Raw genomic sequence first — 11,590 nt, forward strand, 5'->3', positions numbered from 1 at the left:
AGCTAATATGTTTGGAGTTATTTAAAATTTATATTGAGAAAAATGTATTTTCACTATTGCTGTAGACTTCATAAAACTGTTAAATTGATTTTTTTTACTTATTTTTATTGTTATAATATTTTATAAATTTTAAGGAATATGACAAAAAAGATATTATAGGTAATGAAGGGGGAGTCTCTGGGAGGAGTTGGGGTACAAAAGGGAAACAAGAATGTGATTCAATTCTATTTAATTAAAATATGTTTTTAAATGTTAACAAATTCAGATAAATTGAAATCATGTCACTTTTCTCATCATAATGCAATAAAAATTTTAAAAAATCCTCTTTTTAAGAACTGGAATGAAATGTAAATAAAGAAAATATCCAATAAAAAAGGAGCTGGCATTAAGTTAAAGGGTAACCACTTAATATTTTTCACTAGTTTGGAGCAACAGGTAGCTAGGCAAAGAACATATGAACACATGTTATAATTTCTGGAAAGAAAATTTTACAAGTGAGAAGTGAAAACTCTGGACAGTCCTATATTATTCTGGATCAAAGCCAGCTAGACTATTTGTATCAACTAACTAATAATTTAATTTTTTTAAATATCAAATATCTTGGAACATTTTTGTCATTAAATCATTTGTCTATATGATTCTTAAGATTTGCAGGATTTAAATTATCTGTTCATGTACACATTTAGATATACTGTCCTTAACTAACTAAATAAATATAAATTGATATACTTTTGGTCAGTAGGATCTGGAGGGACCTTTCAGTGGTTAAGAACACTTGCTGCTCTTGTAGGGAACAGAGTTTGTTTCTCAGCACCTATATCAGGCAGTTTACAAATACCTATAATATCATTTCCAGGGGATTCACTGCCCTCTAGGCCTTCATAGGCAGCCTTAAACACAGGTGTATGTATATATACATGCACAAAATAAATACACATTTTTGGTCACTAACAGCCTTACTCATTTTTCTTTCTCAGATAGATAACATGTTGGCACTTAGACATAGAGAACGAGAAACAGAAAAATTTCATTAACTAAGTCTATCAATTTTCTTTTTTCTTGCTTTAACTTGGGAGAACAATTTAGTTTGGCAAGACACTGAGATGGCTAATTAAAATAAGAGTCTGAAGAAAAAAAATCCTGTTGATTATAAGCTCTTTCAAATGATCAAGTAATGTTTAATTGGTAGTAAAGAAGTTTAGCCACCAGAAAAGTTTTTACATAGGAACATAAAATGAAAAGTTACTGACAATTCTTCATTTCATGTTTGAGCTATGGTTTTGTAAAGGTGATGGAATTACAGCTTTCTTTCTTATTACCAAAAATACTCAAAAATTGGACATTTTGGCTAAAGACTGTCTGTTCCCTATCTTTCTAGTCATGGAAAAGGCCATTATAAATGAGCTCCTTTTTCTAGAGGAAAAAAAAGGATAGCTTTATTGTTGAAAACACTGGGCCTTTATGCCAAACATTCCTTGTATTTTTTGAGGACACACAGTACACAATACATTAGAGAAAAGTCAAATTCAGACAGAAATTCCTAATAATAAAAAGAGTATTGCTTAAGTACAAAAAGATTTTTGATAACTGATTTTACCATTATCAAATTTAAAACCTTATTTGAAAAGTCAGAAGCAAATTAGAAGCAAAACACATGAAAGTACCATATTCCCAGAGATGTAACTCGGAAGCTTGGCTTAATTTAGACAGGAAAGTTATTTCTCATTCCCTTCCCTTCTTTTTTTTTACTTCAACAGAAGAAACAGGCCTCTAAGAATTCTCAGCACATTCAATTACTCCATTATTTGGACAGTGATTTCTTTATTTTTTTGAGACAGGGTTTCATTATGTAGTGGCAATTGACCTTGAACTTACTATGCAAACCAGGCTGGCTCAGAATTCACAGAGATCCCTCTGCCTCTGCCTCGCAAGTGATAGAATCAAACGTGTATGCTACCATGCTTGACTTGTTTTCAACCTTTTAACTATTGTGCATTATATTTTGTGAACCTCTTCTATATCTATTGTGCTCCTGAGTATAATTTTCCCTGAGGAACATACCAAAGACTAAACTCCTAGGCAACCAGCTTCACCAGGCAGTGCATGTTTTGCAATGGAGGAAGGCTTTACCAACACTTGGAATTCTTGTGATTACTAAAGTGATGAAGTACGCCTTCATAATTGCAGGTCATGTGACTTTGCTCATCTGTAAAGGGCCTCCTAAAATTTTTTCACATTTATTTCTAGAAACGCTTGAAATGTTTCTGGGAAAACAGTCCTGTCACGTTCAAATATGCAACTGTATGTGGTTTGTTTTTACCTTTTTATAAGATCTTTTCATAAACAGAAGTCTCTACTTTTAATCGTTAAATTGTTCAGAATTTGCATTTTAATATTTTGTAGAAATGTTTAGCAAAATTAAGAAAAATACTACGACAAAAATGCTTTATACATTCTTTTTTTAAGGATTCATAGGAGAACTTTAAAATAAATGTAAACAGTATAAATTTCCTATTTTGCTGCAAATGAGCAAGCTCAAAAGGCATGTCATTAAGTGAAACAATGCAGTCTGAAAGGCAAATTCCTCACGACTCACCGACTTTTAAGATCCCCCCAAAGTGAACCTATCGAAGCATACAGCAAAATGTGCTTAACAGAAGATGTCGGTCGAATAACCCAAATTTTCAGTAATACAGGAAGAATAGCTTCATACATTCTTAAAATAACTAACGGGGCTGGTGTGATGGCTCAGCAGGTACTAGCTCTGGCTGCTCTTCTAGGGAATCCAAGTTCTATTCCTAGCACTCATATGGTGGCTCACGAATCTCCTGTAACTTCAGTCCCAGAGGATCATATGCTCCCACTTCTGGCCTTGAGAACACTGAATGTATGTGGTACATATCTAGCTGTCTGTCTGTCTGTCTGTCTGTCTGTCTGTCTGTCTAAAGAGAAAACATCCATACACATAAAAACTTAGTTTAAAAAAACTGAATGGATTTTGAAAAAATTTACCATATAGGAATGGATAAATATTTGAGGAAGAGACAGATATATTTAAGCAGATTTAAACAAAAATCAAAATGGATATACACTAATGTATTGCATGTATTACATTAATGTACATTCTTACATTTTATGAATCAATGAAAAATAAACATAAAAATAACAAAAACTCAAGAATTAGAATGGTTGAATTCAAATCCTCATTTTCTCACCAGTCATAACTCTATATAAATTATATTTGAAAGATTTTATTTTTTATGAGGCTGGAGAGATAGTTCAGCAGTCATCAAGAAGTACTTCTTGCTGCTCTTGCAGAGGAGCTGGATTAAATTTCCATCATCTACTGGTTCACAAACATGCCTTTGCTCTAGTTCCAGGAAATCCCAACACCCTCTTCTGAACTCTATGGATTCTAGACACACATATGGTGCACATATATACACACAAGCAAAATATTCATATATAGAAAATGAATAAACCTAAAATATATAGGACATTTTTATTTTTCATTAGTGTGTTTACATTCACACGCACATGGGTATTTTGTTCCCCCTTCTAAGAAGGACTGAAGTATCCACACTTTGATCTTCATTCTTCTTGAGTTTCTTCTGGTTTGTGCATTGTATCTTGGGTATTCTGAGCTTCTGGGATAATATACACTTATCAGTGAGTGCATACCATGTGTGTTCTTTTGTGATTGGGTTACCTCATTCAGGATGATATTCTCCAGATCCATCTATTTCTCTAAGAATTTCATAAATTCATTGTTTTTAATAGCTGAGTAGTACTCCATTGTGTAAATGTACCACATATTCTGTATCCATTCTTCTGTTGAGGAACATCTGGGTTGTTTCCAGCTTCTGAGTATTATAAATAAGGCTACTATGAACATAGTGGAACATGTGTCCTTATTACATGTTGGAGCATCTTCTGAGTATATGCCCAGGAGTGATATAGCTGGGTCCTCTGGTAATACTATGTCCAATTTCCTTACTTTTGTGTATGTTAAAAACCAGTGGTCCAACTCTCTTCCATATAGTGTCAGTTAACCAAAGCTCCAGTAAGATCCACTGAGAAGTAAACCCTTTTGCCTCTACACATGAGGACCTGTTCAGTCACATGTTTGTTTCTTTGTATACTTAATATCTCAGGATATTTTACCTATATACCTGTCTCTGAGTCAGGTCCCCACTGTTATTTTATTTCTCACCATTGGTCTCATAGGTTTTTTAAAGTATAACTGCACTCTGCAAATATCTGAAATGTACTTTCTGAACACCCCACTATCCTAATGCCTGCTTCTAATTTTCCACCACTGCAGCCACAATGACACTAGACTTCTCAGATACTTAAGCATACTCCTTCATCAAAGACACTGGCAATACTCTTATACAAGAGATCCACATGACATTCCCCTAATTTATTCTGTTCTTTATTCAAATGCCGTATTCTCTATAAGAACTTTCCTAACTACACTAAAAATTCTAATGTTTCATACCATTTTATATAAATACATATTTTATTCCCTTGATTGTTACTTTGTTCACTTCTTCCTCTATGAAGTCAGTTTTGTGATGTCAAGCAGTTCTATATGCTTTCTTCCTTGTATTTCCAGTGCATAGTTTGGTATGTAGTGCCAGCTGGGTATGCAAACTTCATTTGGCTCCAAAATTCATGTAATTTCTTCATTAACTCATGATATCCCCTAAATTCTTTCATGGAAAGAATTATATCTACTTTTAGTCATTTCCTTTCAAGTGATTCTCAATATATACTCTCACAATTACATGTTGCCATCTTTGAAATACTCATTTTCATTGTGGCCCAAAAGTGACTTCTAAGTTTATCTCTCCAGTGACTAACCCCTACACCAATGAATAATGTTCACCCACACCCAACCAAGGTCTTACATGATATACCCACACTGCAATATGTAATCTTGCCCTGTTCTATTTCAATGTACAGTAGAAAGAGCCTCAGGGCTAAAGAGAACTGAGTTCAACTATCTTTATTAACTGTAAGATTTCATTTATAAACTTCAAAAGCAGTTTTCTAACCTGTAAATCCTTGTGTTTTTCCCTCATGTCAAATATAATTATCTGTTATTTATTATTTAGTCCATGTTGCTAGATAACTTAGTTTCCAAGAGAATGATTTGAGTTGTCTGAAGTCAGAGAATGTATACATGTAAACTATCAAACAGAGGTTTAATCACATTCACTAACATTAATCTCCTTGTTTTTCCTGATGCCTTTCCTGGATTATGCTGATTCTTTTAACAAATAGGTCAGGAAAGTAATATATTTCTCTGTCAAATAGTTGTAGTATCTGTTCTGTTGTACATCCTATTCATTTTATGATTTATTTAAAAATTACTTCAAAGTTAAAAAGTGAAAATGAATAAAATGGTCATAGTATATACTGAAAATGAGACACAGGAGAAAGGGGCTTATCACTGACATCAGAATCTATCTTTTCATTATAGTTTTTGATAAAATGGAAGTTATGTGTGTGCCCTCTTGTGTAGTAATTAAAATAAAATTTAACCTTGTTGTATCTTTGAGAATCTATTCAATATTATGAAATATCTTTATGAAAAAGTATAAAGTATATTTACTCATAAATACATCTCTTGTATTTTCCTTCATTGAGAACTATTGGTCTAGAGAACAGAGACACATGCTAACCCAGCATTAAGTGCCATGAATGTCTTTAGGGTTTTGTTACTTTTTTTCTTTTTTTCCTTTTTTAGGTTTTTGTTACTTACAATTTCGTTGTTCTTCCTTGAGACTAGGGCTTCCTATTTAGCCCAGGCTACCCTAGAGCTTGTGGTCTCTACTTGCATCAGCAACCTGTGTGCCACCAGAGCTAGCTAAACTTCACGAGAGTTTAAAGTAGTAAAAGGACATGAAACGTCAGAAGCCATCAGATTGATTCTTATTATTCTAGAGTTAATAAACACCCAAGCTTGGGTTTATATAACCTTTCAATTGTTATTTCTTATCTGTAATTTGATGTATAATCACACTTACCTTTTTCTTAGAGTTGCTATTAAATCAAATTAGGAGTATAGTATTAACTGTAAACTACTTTGGAGATAAATTAACATCCTTACAAATGTTACTGAATTTACTATGATGAGTAGAAGCTTTAAAAACTCAATGGGAAAGTAAAGCACTGCATTATTGATGGCAATGTATCCTAATATAGTTATGAAAAAGACTGCAGAAGTTCCTCAAAATATTTCTTATAATGCAACTATACAATCTAGAAACCCCTCTACAAGGTTCATAACTAAAGGAGATAAAATAATAAAATCAATGTGTTGAAGAGGCTCTGCATTCTCATGTTTATTGTGGCACCATTCCTAACAGTCAAGAAACGCAAAAAACCCAACTGTCTATCAGCCAAAGAATGGGCAAAGAACTATGCATAATGGAACCCTATTCAGCTATAGAAAAGAATAAAATTTGTTCATTTGTGGCAATATACAAGATTACTACGTTATATGAAATAAGTCACTCACAGAAAGACAATACTGCATGCTCTCATTCATATGTAGAATAAAAGTTGATCTCACTGAAATTGAAAATAGAATGGTAGTTTCTCAGAGTTCTGGAAGAGTTGAAGGCCAAGCGGATTAGGAGAACAGATACGTGGGTGGGTGGGAATTAGAAGTAAAAATTTCTGGTGGGCCACTGCACTGTAAGATGACTACAGTTATCAAGTATGTGTTCTAAAAAGGACTTTGACATTTTTACTATAAAGAAATGACAAATATTTGAGGAGAAACATATATGTTCAATGTGAATACAATATATACATGTAATTTATAACTTTTTTATATATGAATAAAAATATAACAAAGTAAATAATTGTCAATGTGTATTGTATCATTTCAGAGAACTACTGAGCAATTTACAATTTTTGAACCAACCATACAGGTTGAAGGTCACAATAATACTGCTGAAGACTTAAGCTTTTCTCTTAGGAAATCTGAAGAAATATCGTATCCAAATCCTTCTGGTTTGGCAAATTTAGACATTTAGGGTGGAAATTACATTCTGGTAGAACAAAAAGCTCTGCAGCCGAGTATTTCTGCCTGGTAGGACACATTTTTTTTTCTATGTGTGGTGGAAAAAAATTCAAAGATGGAAAAAGTCATGCTGCTTTCAGACACAGGGAAAGACAAAGTCTTCTCTGTAGCAATAAAAGTCCTTCTATTTCAAACTAAGTCTATTAGCATAGTTTTAGAAAGTCTTCTTTTAAAATCTCAAGGAAGGACATTAAATCAGACTGTCAGCTTAACTCTATATTCTTACCACAACATCATATATCTAAACCTGCAAATGTTCATGTGCTACATGCACATGCATGCAAGTCTTCATGTTTCTCCTTAACCTACGAAGTATCACTAGGACCAACTCTCATGGCAAGACAGCAATACTATCCATATTACTTTTTTGGCTGCTCCCAATAATGATTTTACTGACTTTTGATCATAACATACGAGATTTAAGGAAGAGTGAACTGATAGAATCATCCCCTTTATACTTACTGTCATGGGAGAACTGGTCCCAGAGTTGTTGAAAAACGAGTGACCTCAAAAGGAGGGCACTACACCTTCTGCTACTGCATATGAGGGTCAGAGTAATTAAGTAGAAGTATGATTTTATTGAAATTTTATGAAGACTGTCAACTACATAAGCTTCTGACTTACCCTCATCTACTATATTTGTATACCAAGGGCCTCTTTACAATGAATAACAGCTCTTAAAAACTCTTAAAAGGTAAAGGGCCCTTGGATTTATACTCAGCAGTACAAAATGAACATAGGTATGGAGGTTTTGTTTGATACTCAAAAGCAAGACTTAGGGAGATTAAAATCCCATGGGGTGTAGCCATTCAACCCTTGCAGCTTGCAACAACAGAATAGAAAGCGCACACACAGAGAGTATAGATTTGAGAAGGAGGCTGGAACTGATGAACATTTCTATAAATTCAGTTTAGGAACATGAAGTATACTTAAATTTGTTTGAATTAACACAAAGCATTAATTCCTAGCGATTATGAACAGAAACATGGCTATTACAGCACTTTAATACTTTATTCTTTATTTTCCTACTTTTCTCTCATTCCTGTTGTGTTACCCATATTTTGATCCTTATTAACTCTCACTCTGCCTTTAACAACTCACTATTATGCATGCCCACATTGGCTATTGTTATAAAGTAGTTCTCATCTTACTTCTGCTGTTGAGGATAGCTTGCTAAGGAGCTGGTGAGAAGGTTCAGTGGTTACAAGCACTTATACTGTTCTTCCAAGGGACTCTTGTTCAGTTCCCAGCATCAATGAAGGCCAGCATACAACCACCTGCAACTTCAACTTCAGGGAATCCAATCCCTTTTTCTGGCCTCTATGAACACTGCACTGATATGTCTTTAAAAAGGTATGTAGTGAGTAAATTTCAATTTATATGGCTTTTGTAATGTTCTCTATGACTTGACCCCAGGAGGACTTCCCAGATTCAGCTCTTAACCCTGCTCCTTCTTTACTTCACATCTATACTGAGTACATTTCTGAGTCATTAATACTCTTTCCTCTTCTAAAAAGGCCTTCCTACCTTTTTTTTTTACCCTGTATATCTAAATCCTTTCTTTTCTTTAAAACAGACCAAATGTTACTACCTTGTTAAATTCAGTTATGGTTTTCCCTGGTTTCAGCTATAATACTGATCTCTCTCAGCTTCTCATTTTAGTTTATCTTCATACTTTGTAGAACTTGATTTTCCCATTAGCATATAGATGGAGCAGACTATTAGAAGCAAAATAAGTGATTATTTAATATTCCTAATAATGAAACATAAAAATACTACTTTCAAAAACAGTCCTAAAGTAACTTAAAGCTAAACAAGAGGATTCTATGACAAGATTTAGAAACAGTGACATGTTTGTGCAACAACAATATCAACTCACTGTGACTCCTTGTCACAAAGGTCAGGAGTAGCTGGAAAGAGGGTTTTTTTCCATTCATTTGCCTACAGTTGCTATCTAGTTAATAATTAGATGACTAGAAGGGCAAATTGTGCCTGATATGAAGTGGAATCTTTAAGTACAAAACAGATAACACTTTACAGACAACTTTAGATATGTTTTATTTCCATAAAAATCTCAGTATTCTCAGTGCCCATTTTTGAACAAGACCATCTCTGACCACTTAAGAGTCACAGTTTATTCTAATTTCTCTTTCTGTAAGCCATTTGGTATAATGATGTTAATCTACCTTCTAAGATATAAACTATCTAGCAATGTATAAATCCTTATTGGAACAAATAAACCACGATTAAGAGATCCAGGCTGTGTTACACACCTACTTTTGACTGCTATGATTATCTTTAAACATTCTACTTCTGAGGAAAGGTATATTGAAGGAAAAACAAACAAACAAACAGATATACAAACAACCTTTTAACTTGAGGTTGGTGACTTGCAGTAATAATAATTAGTATATAGAATAAAATTATATAGTGATATCCTATTTTTTCTATAAAACAGCATAAATATAGTATTTTAGGTACATAGTTATTTGCAGAGGACCTGAATTCAGTTCTAAATACCCACGTTATGTTGTGTGGCTCTGTTAGTCTAACTCTAGAGAATCCAATACCCTTTTCTGAATTCCACAAGTACTTGTATTCACATGAACACAGACACATGCACACATATATAAGTTAAAATAGACCTTCTTTTAAAACATAACAGAATATTTCTTGAGCTTGTTAGAGAAAATATCAGAATGTATCAACAAGACAGCTCTACCGGTCATTTCAATATCTATATGATTAAAAACGAACAGCATCACTACTATCCTCAAACCTAAATTTCATTACTATTTTTTAATCTGGCTAATGGAGTATTTCTTTTCTTCACTTCTATGGTCAAGCCAGAAAGGCACCGTCATCTCTCTTCCATTTACTTCATACATTTAAGGCAACCATTTAACCATTAACCTGGTTCCCTTTACTGTGCTTTAAATGTGGCCTTATCTTCTCTTGATTAAACTGTTAAACATTTTCATACTAGTTGGTCTCTTTGCCTGAGCACATTCTTTCTGGTCACCAGAAAGATAATTTTTCTGATATCACCTCCTAGTCAAGCATACTAACTGAATTTGGTGTCACACTAGCCCCTTTATGGTCTGGCTGTTTATTTTTTATTCATCTATTCTGTTTACTCATCAAATGCTTACTGAATTTCTACTATAGCCAAACTTTCAAGACACAACATAAAATAAGCCAACAAAAGTCCTATTTCCTATACTAATCTTTGCCTTCGAGAAATAGTGAACCTTTCTTTTCATTCAAATTTCTACTCACTTTTCAAATTCCATTTCAAATATAAATTCCCTCCTAAGACCTTCCTGAAATAACTTGTACACAAGCTCTAACATTTGGTCTTCACGGGTATTCTTCTAACTTGAATTTCTTCAGAATAGGGATAAATCATGGGTGGCAGATAGAATACCTGAATTATATGAAAAATGAGTGGTTGAAATGACAAATCTTCCTACAATATTGTTTCTAGCAATTAAATAGCTTTCTTTTTAAATCTTCAAAAGCTGCATTCAGAAAGCACAATTATACACCAGCTGTTGCTCCTAAACACTACACAAAAAATGATTTTTAGTGCCCTATATAGCCAAAGGTTTTTGAAGAGTCTGTTATTTTTCTATTTAAAATTAATTTTGACCTTCATTTATGACATAATTATAATCTGCCTTCTGATCTGGAACATCTTCCAATAACTGAAAAAGCAAAGTAATATATATTCTAAGACATACTACATAGCACCAAAAATGGATTTTCTGGAGAGGAATATTAGATTATCATAGAAATTACCTTACTAAGATAATATAAAATACAGAATCATTTATTCTAATTTGTTATATGAATATTTTGATACTTTTTATTAAAGCATTAAAGTTAGATATGACGATATCTTAAGAAATATATATGATGACATTCAGGACATTACTAGTAGACTTCTCTTTTGGATAAAACATTGTGTTTTTAATTGATGAAAAATCAAAATCTGAATCAGGAAAACACTAGGAATATGACCCAAAAGCAAAAATAAAAAAGTTCAGATGGTACAGACCAACTTTTTCCAGTTAAACAAGACTAGAACACCACTACTGATACAAGAGTGTGACCTTCTATCAGTACATAGAGAACTTTGTGTTTGCATACAAAGACATTGCTCAACCCACATCTGGGTCCTGAAGCCAAAATCTACCCTCACTGGAGCAACTCTCACTAAAACATATGGACAGAGAAAATGGGAAAGTGAATTTTTAAAGTCGGTTATTTGTCCCATAGACCTTCAATGTGTGAGTCAGGATAGAACTCTTATTTCTATTCATTTTTAATGAGAACAGAGAGATCAAGACAAAATATTTTGTCTGCCATTAAGGGAAGAGATCTCTTATCTTTTTGCATTATTTTAGAAGTTCTCTAGAATTCTAGGTCTCCCTCCCTGCATAAAGTCTTATTTTTCTACTTCCCTAAGTCATACTCCCTCCCTTCCTC

At 33.3% G+C, this 11,590-nt stretch overlaps 1 protein-coding gene across 1 annotated transcript in view; it reads right to left on the reverse strand.

Moving 5' to 3' along the window:
• Megf9 (multiple EGF like domains 9) overlaps positions 1–11,590 on the reverse strand; it is a 100,955-nt gene that overhangs the window by 38,455 nt on the left and 50,910 nt on the right. The gene's annotated exons all lie outside the window — the stretch shown is intronic.

Source organism: Mastomys coucha, unplaced genomic scaffold (assembly GCF_008632895.1).
Source record: "Mastomys coucha isolate ucsf_1 unplaced genomic scaffold, UCSF_Mcou_1 pScaffold18, whole genome shotgun sequence".
In the NCBI taxonomy this organism is placed as follows: Eukaryota; Metazoa; Chordata; class Mammalia; order Rodentia; family Muridae; genus Mastomys; species Mastomys coucha.